The 14037-nt window shown below is 43.7% G+C and overlaps 1 long non-coding RNA gene across 2 annotated transcripts; it reads right to left on the reverse strand.

The window, feature by feature from the left end:
- Positions 1–8222: 8222 nt before the first annotated feature.
- LOC102555070 (uncharacterized) lies at positions 8223–13982 on the reverse strand. Of its 2 annotated transcripts, XR_015683759.1 has the most exons (4): positions 13572–13624; positions 12033–12363; positions 11673–11799; positions 8223–8512 (listed from the first exon to the last, which is right to left on the reverse strand). It is a non-coding gene; the product is annotated as an uncharacterized LOC102555070 (long non-coding RNA). The 2 variants fall into 2 exon arrangements; XR_015683760.1 differs by lacking the exons at positions 12033–12363; positions 13572–13624 and adding an exon at positions 13851–13982.
- Positions 13983–14037: the final 55 nt, after the last annotated feature.

A 14037-nucleotide genomic window follows, 5' to 3' on the forward strand; every position in this document is an offset into this window, starting at 1 on the left:
TTATTGCTCAGAAATAGGAATGCTGTATTTCACTGTGATTGGTCCTGTCGTGAAAGGAGACTCACTGAAGGAAAAGAAACTATTTGAAAGTGAAGCTTGTTTTCAGTTTCAGCTTAGATTGGGGCAGAACTCATTGCTCCTTGAGGAAGGGAAACATTAATGCTTGTGAATTCCAGTGTACTTGGTGATGCTGCAGGTGTTTCCTTAAATTCTTTCTGTTTTCCCTTCCTGAGGTGGGACAAGATACCTGACAGGTGCATGAGTACTTGAACACGGTACTACGGAGGGAGTGGCCAAGTCTCTAGGATGCCTAAGTTTCTTTGAATGGAATAATTGTGGGAAGATGTCAGAGACTCCAGTAGGGTCTTGAAGAATGGCACTGAGGCGGGATATAGAAGAGGAGAGCAGAGAGCAGGAGCCTGAGCTGCTCAGGTTAATTTTAACAACTCTGTGAATGGAATTAGTCTGAAGGCAATGTGGATAGGCTCAGCGTTTGGCAAAGATAGGCACGGTGGCGCTTGTAGGCACGTCTCTTCTGTACTTGACTTTATCTGAAAGGTCACAAGGCAAAGGTCCAAACCTTTGGAAACAATTTGCTTTCTTTTCTTTTCTTGCCCTTGTAGGTTGGACATTCCACATCTGGGTATTTATGGTTAGGAAATGGAGTGACTTCACAGTACTTTTGTTCCTAATGGCCACAAACTATAAAGAACATCAGTGATTGACTGCATAGATCAACTGTAGCATAACTATTCAACAGAACGCTACTCGATAATAAAATGAAGTGAATTTCTGAATCATGACTTCAATGTTCCTCACCAGACTGATGCTAAGTGAAAGAAGCCAGATACTTCTTCCTCCCAATGAAGAGCAGATACTGAATGGCTCTCTTTATGTCAACTCCAGCACATGGAAAATATCCTACAGCAAAGAAGAGATCAGTTCTCCTTGGAACAGGAAAGTGGAGAAGGACAGCAAAAAGGGAACCTTTGCTGAGAAGTACGTTCCTCGATTCTTGTGACAGCTTTTCAGGTTTAAGCATCTGTCAGATGTAAGAAATTTTACTCTTCAAATGTGTGAAACTCATCATGTGCTTGTTTTGCCTCAATAAAGCTGTTAATTTTAATATCTGACTGGCAGGTGAGCAGAGATGTCTGCAGCTCAGGAAAGAAACTTTTATCTAAGACAGAAAGAGCAGTATTTTAGATATCCTTAAAATCCTGGATATGAAGGAATCAGAGAAGGAACTGGAAGAGCTTGAAGGGGCTCGAGACCCCATATGTACAACAATGCCAAGCAACCAGAGCTTCCAGGGACTAAGCCACTACCTAAAGACTATACATGGACTGACCCTGGACTCTGACCCCATAGGTAGCAATGAATAGCCTAGTAAGAGGACCAGTGGAAGGGGAAGCCCTGGGTCCTGCCAAGACTGAACCCCCAGTGAACGTGATTGTTGGGAGGAGGGCGGCAATGGGGGGAGGATGGGGAGGGGAGCACCAATATAGAAGGGGAGGGGGAGGGGCTAGGGGGATGTTGGCCCGGAAACAGGGAAAGGGAATAACAATTGACAATTGAAATGTAAATAAGAAATACCAAGTTAATAAAGATGGAAGAAAGAAAATCCTGGATATGAATGAACATAAATGAGGGAAAAGAGATTTCCACGGAAAGACGGATACTGTGGGAGGCAAAGACAGAACTCAGGAAGATGGAAGGCAAAACACTGCAAAGGAACAAGGTCTATATGTTTTGAATCAGACCATCCTTATGTTTTGTCATGCTTTGGAGTGCAGACAACCCATGGCATAGGCTTGAGGTAAGTCCTCCAAGTCAGGAGTCTAGACTTCCTCTGTGGACTGTCTGCCTCTATGCTACACGGGCCAGTCTCTTGGGGCAGGACATTAGTTCTAGTCTGGGATGAAACACACACCACTGAAAGGAGAACTCAAGAAGGAAATGTTTCTCATTCTGGGAAGTCAGAGATTTACGCATTCCATCCCATTCACTCCTTTCACAAGGCTCTGTTGCCTTGGACTCAGTAGGAGGAGCTCTTTGAATGCACTCTGACTACTGTGCCCTGACAGGTACAGTCCTCCCACAGCAGCTCCTGTCGGGCACGCTGAGTTACCTTTGCTCCAAGCACGGTTCAAGCATGGGTCCGGTGATCTGGCATTCCCAACCTGTACAAGCTGGTTTTCACATTCTCTTTACTAAACAGAGTAATTAACTTGGCAATAAATGGACACAGAAATAAGGCTAACATTTGTCAGATTTCATGCCATAATTTTCTTCACTTTAGGTACAAAAAAAGAATCACTCAATAATTTAAAGTAATTGCTCTCAAGTTTTTAATAGTCCAAGAGTGATACACCAGAAATGGGGAAAATGAAAGAAAAATATCAATAAATGCAGTGGTTTAAATGAGAATGGCCTCCTCCATAGGTTTCTATGTTTGTTTACTTGGTCTCTCTTGGAATTGTTCGGGAAGGATTCAGAGGTGTGGACTTATTGGAGGAAATGCATCACTGGGTGTAGGCTTAGAGGTTTAAGAGAAGTTAGAGAAAGGATTGGAGGAGCTGAAGGGGTTTGCAACCCCATAAGAACAACAATATCAACCAATCAGAGCTCCCAGGGATTAAACCACTACCCAAAGCGTACACATGAACAGACCCATGGCTCCAGCTGCATATGTAGCAGAAGAATGGCCTTGTTGGGCACCAAGAAGCCCGTGGTCCTGACAAGGCTGGACCACCCAGTGTAGGGGAATGTCAGGACAGGGAGGTGGGAAGAGGGGGAAATTGGGGAAGGGACCACCTTCATAGAATAAGGGGGAGGGGGATGGGATAGGGGACTTATGGACAGGAAACCAGGAATAACATTTGAAATATAAATAAAAAATACCCAATTAAAAAAAGTGATGCCATTGGGGTAAGCTCTCTTTACCTCATGGTTGCATCTCAGAGGTAAGAACTCAGCTACTGCTCCAGAGCCAAGCCTGCCTGCCTTCTGCCATGCTCCTACCATGGTGGCCATGGACTATGACTCCCTGAAAGCATGAGCCCCAAGTAAGCTCTTTCTTATATAAGTTGCCATCATCATAGTGTTTTATCATAGCAATCAGGAAGGAACTAAGACAGCAAGATACTTCACAGAGTGATAAGCCTAAACAGCCACACAAGAACATTGGACTAGTATGAGAAGTTACTTCAGCCAGGGTGCCAGGGGTTGACCTTATTGTGAACAAAAAACTTGAGTGTAGGCTTGAATAGAGAGAAAGATCATCATGCTGCTCCCAATGGGAAGAGAACTACAGATACTCAGCCAGAAGAGTCAGTGAGGATGTATATAGATGAGGTGAGCCCATGAGAAGAGTGGAGAGAGGAGGAGAATTGGAAGAGACAGAGATGGAGGCAAAGCTCAACAGCCACGATATCCTGCCTAGATGCTCTACAGGTCAACTGATGGTTTGGATGGGGAGGTTTGTACTCCAGAAAGTGATTTTAAACATCTGACCTCTGTGTGGGCGTAAAGCTCATAAGTGGGAAACCAATCCGGGAACTGGAAACCTAGAATAATGGATCAGGTTGAATGGGGGTAGACAGGGCGAGAGAGTGCTTCCCTGTGGTGCCTTCTCACAGATGATTGCCTGAGATCATGAGGAAAAGTGAGACTCTGGTAACTCCAAGCTGGGTTCCTGCCTTTACAACCACAGGTTTGGAATGCTTTGCACTTGGCTGGGGGAATTTCATAGGAGAGGAGCAAACTGAGGCATGGGATGCCAAGTTGTTTTTGTTGAGCTTTTGATAAGCTAAGTCACTCTTTGAACATGGGACTTGAAGTGCCTCTAGCTGCTTTCTGTTTGTTTTTGTTGTTGTTTTGTTTTGATTTGATTTGATTTGATTTTTTTGCATTTGGGACCAAGGGAACAATCAGAAATAGAGGTTTGCTGCCTCGATTGATAATTAGGCAATGGAGGCTCCATAGTCCACAACCGAAATGTCAGGAACGGGAACAGGAGGCAAAGTGGAGTAGCTGGTCAGTGTCACTGGGCAGGCAGACCTCTGGGAGATGGGTAGGAGGGAGAGAGAGAGAGACAATGAGTCTGCGTGTAAGGAAGAGAAGCAAGAACTTAGTTATCAAAATATCTGAAAAGACCAGGTGTTATCTCCCTCTTCCTCTCTTTCCTATCCTCCCTCTTTGTCCTCCCTTCCTTGGTCCCTCCTCCATCCTCCTTCTTGTCCCCCAACCCCCATCTCTGTATCTCTGTATCTGTGTGTATGTCTGTTGAGGAGACAGAAATGATATTAGTCCTTGACTTCCAAAACATGTCTATCTACCATTAGTATTAATATGAATATCTTAGCAGCCATGGATGTATGGAGGAGCCACGGGGACTGCTTAATGCTGGCCTCTTATTGGGGAGATGGGATATGAGTTCAGAGCCTGCATTTTTCCCTATTGGGGGAGTAGGGAGGAAGTTAGCAATAATTTAAAAATCTCCTCAGGGATGGAGAGTGAGTTCAGCGGGTAAAAGTTCTTAGTGCTCTTGCAGAGAGGACCTAAGTTCCCAGCACCCTATGCCAGCTCATAGCCATCAGTAACTCCAATCCCAGGGCATTTGAAGCTCTCTTCTGACCTCTGAGGGCAACAGGCAGGTATGTGGTACACAAAATTACATTCTGGACCTGGCTGGCTGGGGAGGCTTCTTGGGTAGATAGACCCATTTTTAATGAAAAGCCTAGTGTGATAAAGCTTCGTGTCGCTGTGTTGTGTTTTGTGGTTTATTTCAAAGAAACTGCTTAGTTTCTCCAGCTGCTGTAAGCGTTGTCTCTAACTACTTTCTTGGCTTTCCAAGCTCCAGCCCATAATTCAGATGAAACCATACAAACGATCCTAACTGCAGTCTGCAACTCATAAACTAAAAGTAAGCAAACACAATTATGCTAATGTCATGCGCTGCAGGTGGCGACACCCAAACTTTGTGGTACATTTAAATCAGAACTGTGTAGTGTAGCTTTATTCCCTATGCCTAACCTTTTGTTGCTACTCTTCCCTGCCCTTCTATGTGCATGTTAGACACTATGGCTTTCTTAATTTTTAATAAGTGAGATACCGATTTGCTTTGCAAAAGGCTCCAATGGGTAAATTTTAATTGATTAAAGACCTAGGTCACAAAAAAGCCATCAAATCCCATAATTCCACTAGGAATTTTTCTTCTATTTTCAGGAGACATTTAAAAAGACTTCTCTGGGATGAGGAGAGTTAGTTCAATGGTAAAAAGCACTGCTTGCTTTTGAAGAAAGGACACAGGTTTAATTTCTAGCACCCAACATGGCTGCTCACAACCATGTATAACTCCAGTCCCAGAGGATCTGATGCCCTCTTCTGACTCAGAAGAAATCAAACAGGTTCATGGAGCACAGAAATACATTCAGGCAAAACACTCATTTAAATAAGATAATAAAATAAACGAATCTAAAAAAATGTTTTTAAAGGCATTCTCACTTCCACAGCATCCTTCAGCCTCATTCAAAACAGAAGCTTTGCTCACTCCCGGAAGTACTGTCCAATGAAACCCTGATCCTCACAGGTTTGGGGGGTGCCCAGCTCTGCCCAGGAGCACTTGTTGGAAAGTCAGAGCAGAAACAATTTTCTTGGGGGTGTCACATAGGCGTCAGTTGGTTCATGCTGAAGAGAAAATGAGGTATTGAAAGCGAAGAGTTGATTAGTGCCCGTGGCAATCTTGCTTCAACAGCACTCTCTAGGGCAGCAATTGTCAACCTTCGGAAAGCTGGGACCCTTTAATACAGTTAGTTCCTCATGCTGTGGTGACCCCCAGCCATAACATTATCGTCATTGCTACCTCATAAGTATAATTTTGCTAGTGTTATGAATTATAATGTCTGTGGGTTTTGATGGCCTTTGGTGACCACTGTGAAATGGTTATTTGACCTCCCAAAGGGATCTCAAGACCACTGTTGAGAGCCATTGCTCTGTGGGGTATCTCTGTACTTACACTTCACTCTGAGATGTCTTGCTCATGGATGGCATAAAAGGGAGACTTGGCAGAGTCTGAGGATGGGGTGCATTCTGTGCAAAGTAGTTTCGGTGGATTGAACATTAGCTCTTGATACTCAGATTTAAAAACACCATAGTTATTAAAGGTGCAGGCCATCTGGCCAAGCAGAAAAGCAGATTTTTAGCTACAGCCTTGGTCCTGGACCTCTGCCTTCAGGTTTTGAGGCCTGGATTACATATTCATGTTTCAGACTATGGTGAAAATTAAGACCAAGTGCCACTAGCAAATCCTACATAGCTCATAGTCAAGTGCATTTAAGGGGACCTATGCTCGTGTCCCAGCATCATTCCAAGTGGCCCTCAAGCTGTTCCCAACCACATGCTCGGCAGACATCCTCAGCAGATTAACGGCAACATTTGGTGGTGGGTACAGGCAATTACTGTTTCCCTAATATGATTATTGTTTTCCCCTAGTTTGGCTTACCTGCTGTGATTGTGGTTATCCTGTCAATAGGAATTATTTCACACTGGGTAAAAAATTCAGTCTGGGTGGCATATGGTGGTATGCAAACCACACAATGAGGCAGATCACCTCAGGTGGAGTCTAGCAGGTTAACACTGGCTGGTGCCACTGATCCAGGGACCCCAATTAAGCAAATTACCCAACAATTATTATTTGCAGGTAAACTAATTGTTTTCTGTTTTCTATAAATATCCATATACACGTTCACTTCAGTAGTTTGGTAAAAGAAACAGCTGCCCATGGAAAAACTACAAATGACAGAGAGTTTGGGGAAGGAAGCAAACCAAGGATACGAGGACCCTCATCTAGAGACATCCCATATACATTTACTTATGGCTCTGGGGTTATCCACTGAGCCATGATCTACCAGGGGCCACACTCCTAAAAGAAAAATGATTTTCTCTCCTGCAGAGGACAACTGCCAGCAGCTCCTCAGCTAGGCACAGAGACTAGTGAGGTCCTCCCTACCTAGAACTGGCATATTCACTGACTTAATTGTGTGCAGGCCTAGCACAGGCAGCCACAGCTGCTGTGAGGTAATGGTCCTCTCAGGTCCTGAAGACACTGTTTTGCTCAGGTCCCTCCCCAAGGTCTAGAGTTTAACAATCTCTCTTTCCACATCGATGACAGTCTCTGAACCTTGATTTTTATTCACTTGTAAAGAAAAACGGGATTATAAAATTTGCAGGCAAGTGGAATTAAAATGGTAAATATTATACTGAGGGAGGTATCCAGTACTCAGTAAAGACAAGGGTTCCATGTTCTCACTCCTGTGTGGATCCTTGTATTGAAACTTTAGATTAGAGTGTTTAACTGGAAGCAACTGTAGAATGAAGGGAGCTAGAAAGGGACCATTGGTGGGAAGGGAAAAATAGATCTTAAGGAGAGGGGTGTGGTGGTTTGAAAGTGCTTGGCCCAGGGAGTAGCACTATTAGGAGGTGTGGCCTTGTTGAAGGAAGTATGTCACTGTGGGGATAGGCTTTGAGAGAGCGTCCTCCTAACTACCTAGAAGCCAGTCTTCTCCCATTTGTCTTCAGATCAAGATGTAGAACTCTCAGCTCCTCCTGCACCACGTTTTCATGCTCCCACCTTGATGATAACGAACTGAACTTCTGAACCTGTAAGCCAGCCCCAACTAAATGTTGTCCTTAAAAGACTTGTCTTGGCCATGGTGTCTGTTCACAGCAGTAAAACACTACCTAACACAAAGGGATAGAAGAAATGGAGAATAATAGAGAAGGAGGTTTAAATAGGGGGAGTAGTGCAGAGGGGGTGGGGGAGGAAGATGGGAACAAAAAAACCTGTTTGCAAATTCATACATATGTATCACATATATAACACATATATACACAAGCACATACACACACAACACACACATACACACACGCACACACACACACGCACACACACACCTGCACACACACACACACACACACACACACACACACACACACACACATGTGTATAATAAAATAGTTTATCTGGGACATGGAGAGATGGCTCAACAGTTACAGCACTGGCTGCTCTTCCAGAGAACCTGGGTTCAATTCCAAGTACTACAATTATAATTCCAGTTTCAGAGTATATGAAATCCTCTTTTGGTCTCTGTGGGCACCAGATATTCATATAGTACAATGACTTAAATGTAGACAAAACACCTGTACATATTAAGAAAACATTCTTTTAAATAGAGTTTAATTGGACTTATATTATACAGAGCATAATGCTCCTCCCAGAAGCCAGACACAAGACCGGCGTGACATATCTTCTCTCCAGTTTTGTTCAGAGATTGTCCCCGAAATATACAAGCTTTTGCCATTGTTCTTGTTTTTCTGCAATAACTTGATGGTAAGACCCAATTGCTGAAGATAACATTTACTTTGGCCACAGGACTTAGAGAAATCAAACCAATTCCACCTTACAAGCTTCCTTCATGCTGGCTGGCTTTCATAGTGCTGGACAGGGCTTCTATAGGGACAAGAGGTCATCATTAGTTTTATCATGCTATAGGATAATCAATTGCCTTCTGCTTAGACTGTATGAGAAAACATTCCTACTTCTACAAATCTGGTCAAGAACCCATGGTTTGGGAACTCAGGTTTCAGGGGTGAACCTATTAAATCTGTTTGTCCAATATCAAACTGTCTTCGAAATTTGTATCTTACTACCCATAGACAAGTGCAACTCTCAGACCTGATCTGCGATGCTTCTTTGTGCAGGATATGATGGATACTGCAGAGTTACAACACTGTTCAAGTGAGGAAAATAAGTGTCTATGAAGTGTTCAGCCACAAATGGGACATCCACACCAGATGTGTCTCCAGAGCATTTAAAAATAAAATCCCCCAGTTGCCAGGAATAGTGGCTCACTCCAATAATTCTAGTATTTTCATATAGAAGAAAGAAAAGGGGGGTGTGAGTTCAAGGCCAGGCTGGACTACAGAGAGAGAGCTCCTGTCTAGGGGCACATACCTGTAATCCTGTCATTTTCCAGAAGTGAAAATAAGAGATCCACTAGCTCTGGATAAGCCTGGCTACAGAGAAAATTTTAGGGCAGCCTGAACTACATAGCTATATAGAAAGGCCTGTTTAAAGAGCAAAAACAAAAACAAAACCAGAAGAAGAAAGAAAACAAGTAAGAGAGGTGAAGAGAAAGAAAAAGAAAATGAAAAATAAAGAAGGAGGAAAGGGGGTAGAAGGAAGGAGGAGGGAAGGAAGAGAAAGAGAAAAAGAAGGAAAAAGGAACGGACAAAAGAAGGAAGGAAGGAGGGAGGGAAGGAAGGGAAGAAGAAAGGAAAGGAAGAAGAAAGGAAAGGAGGAAGGAGGAAAGGGAGGGAGGAAGGAAGAAGAAGGGAAGAGGGAAGGAGGAGAAAGAAAACACAGCAGCTGCCTACCTTGGCCTCTGTCCATTCTTCTTGATCTTTGCTGTAAAGTACAGGCACGCTGCATCCTGTATCTTTTATTAGTTCTGAATCATCCTGTCCATTTGTACCATTTGTGAGGTCGGCAGAATGAAAAGGCACGTTCTCCATGCCTAACATGTTAATGCTATAAATGCTAATTGTTGAGTGAAATTATAGTTTTCTTCCTACTCTAGCAAATATATCTTCATAAAGCAAAACTGGAAAGTAACTGTTCAACTATGTTTGTTAGTGCTTTTTCCCCCTGTTTTATTTTTGGAGCAGGGGTGATTGTTTTCTTTCTTTTTCTTTTTCTTTTTCTTTTTCTTTTTCTTTTTCTTTTTTTTTTTTTTTTTTTGTAGTATTCAGGCTCAAGATGACAGTTGTAACATGGCTAGTAGTGGTAAACTATCTTGGACAAGTAAAGAAAATGATTTTCATTGCTACTGATGTGCTTCAGTATATACATTAGGTGCTGAAATAAAGTTATGCCTAGCTTAGTGAGTATAATAGTTATACTTCCGCAAAATCACATATTGTGTTTGTACAGTTGTGTCCTCGTGTGTGTCTCACTGTTGGTAAAGTGACAATGAATCAGAAGCGTGGCACACTGGTGGCTTTTCTTGTTCTTTCCATCACAAGTACATTGGTAATTTGCATGCTCAGTTTCATTTTTTTAAGATAAGTTTTTTTATTTTATATTTTTTTCTGAAAACTAATGAAGGCCAAACTATTTGGGTCCCACATGCTATTCTAGACACTTGTCAGCTCCCTTCCAGGTAGATTGGGATGATAACATCGGGAATTTAGTCATCCTAAAACTCAGCTAGGGACTAGACAGAAGCTCAGGGGTTAAAAGTGCCTGCTAACCTTGCACAGGACCTAAGTTCAGTTCCTGTCACCCATATGACAACCCATAACTGTCTGTAACTATAATTTCAGTGGCTCTGATGCCGTCTTTTGGCTTCCATGGCCACCAGGAATAAATGCGGTACTCAGACATAAACGTACATGCAGGCAAATCACCCATATACATAAAAATAAATTAATTTGATTAAAAAAAAAACTACCGGCTACCACTGGCCAACGGGATCCATGACTGAATATCAGAATAGGTGGTTGGGTGACTTGACTCACAACCATCTTAAACTCCAGCTCCAGGGGATTGAGCTCTTTTAGAGTCTATGGGTACCTTCATACACGTGGCATATGCTCATACAAATACATTTAAAATTTAAAAAAAAAGAGTGGGTAGAGAGTATCATTAAAATTTGTTGGTAAACATAATGTGTGTCTGTAAAAAATTACACCGGTTCATGAGACCTCCTGTCTATAGAAGCAGGCTCTAAGCACAGCCTAAGAATATTCCAGTTTGGAGTCAACAATATTCATTGTTTCCCCACAGCAGAGAGCCAGGTTCCTCCTCTCCCTACTTCTAGTCAGATGAGGTGAGCATACAACCTGGACCCTCTGCTCCACAAGGCTCCTGGGAGGTGATGCTCCCTGTTTGGGCGATAGTGTGCTTCCTTTCAGAGGGTCCAGACACTGAGAAGGACCAGACTATGTTGTCATGTTTACTGGAAACATGTTTGTTTGACGTGTTTCCAAATGCCTATTGTAATACCAGATCTCTCGGCAGATGCAGGAAGAACTCTGAAGAGCTATCCTTTTGTAAAAGGAACTCTAAACACCTCTAGGGCAATCACAGCTTCTTATCATAGCAAAGATTTTTTTCCAACAGTAAGAAGAGTGGAGATCCAACACCTGGCCCAGTTAGAGATGACCACATGTGGCTGGCTGGGGGACTTATCTTCCTCACAAGACAACCCTAGAGGCTGTCCACCTCTCATAGCATATGTCCTACTCCCAGCAGCCCCAACAATGTCCCTTTGTTTATCTCTCTTTAATGACCAGCTACTGTCTCCTTTGGGTCACACACTTTTTCTGTGACTCCCATACTTAGACATGTTGACAACTGTTAAGTTTTTGTCCTGTTTATCTATGCTTTGTCCACTCAATTCAAAGACTAAATTTATTAAAATTTCAGAAGGAAAAGGGTAAATCTAAGACTTTCCTGAACCATTGCCCACCAGATGATTCCTTTTGCTTCACATCTGGCCTCGGCACGGCCACCTCAGGCACAGACTGTAAGGTTTTCTGTCCTGGCATCTTCTGCTGCCTCTTGGCACCCAGCCTCATGCCCCTCGCGTGGTCTTTCCTTGCTTTACCTTGTTTTCTTCTGCTAGCTACCATTCTTCTCTCCCCATTTCCTGGGGTGTTACTCAGGACATCACACCAGTCTTCCTTAGGGGCCTTGGATTTCAATAGTGCTTACTTCAAACACATCTTTAGCACCTCAAAAGAACACAACATAAAAGTGAATTTTATGCCGGAGACCCTATCTGGTAGGACCCGCCAGATTCCAAAGCCAACAGGCCTTTGGGAGCTCTGGCTTCCTTCCTTCTGTTACTTCCTTATTCACAGCCTGGTTTCCCAATCAAAGCTCACACCCATTTCCCCTTCAGACTCCGCCCCAGCTTACTGCCCTTTGCTACTGTGCCCCACCCTGGAACACCTTTTGTGCTCACCTCTGCTTCCTGTAAGTGTGATTTCCTGTCCCATCTTCTCTGACTTCCCCAGGTTTTCTCTAAGATTGGGGAAGGCAGTCTCCACATTTTCTCAGTCTCATGTCCCTTCTACACCTTCATCCTTCCCATTCCACTGAGACTTCATGTGCACTGTGCCTTCTTGGATGGGAGGTATGGCCACTGGCTTTGATGCAATAGAGAATATTTGATTCTCAGCCCAAGCTTTGGTACTGTGCCATCCAATTGTTTGCTTATTTAAAAGAAGATACACTTTGGGCTAGGAAGATGGGTCAGTTGGTAAGGCTCTTTGTTAAAAGACCATGATGAGAACCTGAATGTGGATACCCAACACTAAAGTCAGAACCCTGGCACAGTCACAGACTTGTAAACAAGAGGCTGGGGAGGTGGAGGCAGGAGCATTCCTAAAGCTTGCTGGCCGGGCAACCTAGAAAAGTCAGTGAGCCCTCGAAAATCTGTCCCAAGAAACAAAGTAGATAGAAATAGGAAACGCCACTGGCCTCTGGCTTTCAGACACAAGAACACACCTGCATACATGTGCTCTAATAAATAAGAGTGACACTAAGCTGGACCTATTAGCTCGGGACTGTACTCCCATCTAAATGTGAGGCTGAAGTAGAGGTACACAAGTTTTGAGGCCTACATAGGCTACAGTGAGTTCAGGGACAGCCTGGGAACTTTAGCTAAACTTTGTGCAAAAGCAAAAAGCATGAAAAGGTCTGGGGATATAACTATGTGGTAAAACTTGCATGAGGTTCAGTCCCCAGTGTGACAAGAGAGAGGAGAGAGAGAGAGAGAGAGAGAGAGAGAGAGAGAGAGAGAGAGAGAGAGACAGAGACAGAGAGAGACAGAGAGAGAGACAGAGAGAAAGAGACACACAGAGAGGCAGAGACAGAGAGACAGAGAGGCAGAGAGACAGACATAGAGAGGCAGAAAGACAGAAAGACCAACACAGAGAGGCAGAGAGAAACAAAGAGGCAGATAGACAGAGACAGATAGAAAGAGACAGAGAGAGACACAAAGAGAAAGGCAGAGACAGAGAGAAAGAGAGAAAGAGAGGAGTAACACTAAGTTTTTGCCATTAATTAACTCTGTGTGCTTGGTCAAGCCACTTCTCCGAACCTCTATTTTCTCACGTGGGAGTGTACTAAGTCCATTCCCAGCAACAGACTGCTATGTGAGCTACGCTGAAGACTAACAAGAATTAATATTTCCTTTGTGGTATGATAAGAAGAGTGGGTTGTTTTTGAAAGCACTGTTGACATATGTTTGTGCAAATAAGTGAACATTCCCATCTCTGCTGACTCACGGCCGAGAGCAGGAGTTTGCACGCCGCCCTGAGAGACCGGTAAACGGCATGCTTCCCAGCATTTCAGGGTGGGAACACCATGCCCACTTCTTCTCCAGGAGCACTCAACACAGCTGGCTACTCCCTCTACAGCCTTAGACAGTTAGAGAAGAATTCTCTGGACAGCCTGGGGCTTGGGGATGGTTATTATGGCCCTGAGGACAGCATCAAACCTGTCTTCCTCTTCGCCTTTGTTCGTCCCAGCAGCTGAAACCTAGGAGAGACCCTAAAGGAGATAAGTGGAGAGGGACATAAAAAAGGCACAATGTGGTTGGTTCCCCAGGCCTTCTGTCCTATCCAGTTCTGGGGAGTCTTAGGAAATACCAATTTCTAAGTCAGTGATCTTAGCATCGGCCTCTTCTCTCTTCCTAGCCTTTCCCTCCACTGTACCCTCACTCTGTTCCTGAACCCTGTGGCTCAGATAATTGGCCTAGCAATGATCCTAATCACACCTGGAGCTGTAGACAGTCTGACAATGTCTCACAGCTGCCCCTTCCCCAGAAAACTGCCTCTGAGGACAAGAACCATCTTGCTTTAAAGGGAAAAAAAAAGAAAAGAAAAAAACCTCCTCTCTAGAAATGTGCAGCCAGCAGATGTGAGAGATAATAGCCAAGTTCCTTGCCTAGAAGGCAGAGCTGT

This window comes from Rattus norvegicus, chromosome 3 (genome assembly GCF_021556685.1).
Source record: "Rattus norvegicus strain SHRSP/BbbUtx chromosome 3, alternate assembly SHRSP_T2T, whole genome shotgun sequence".
Lineage (NCBI taxonomy): Eukaryota > Metazoa > Chordata > Mammalia > Rodentia > Muridae > Rattus > Rattus norvegicus.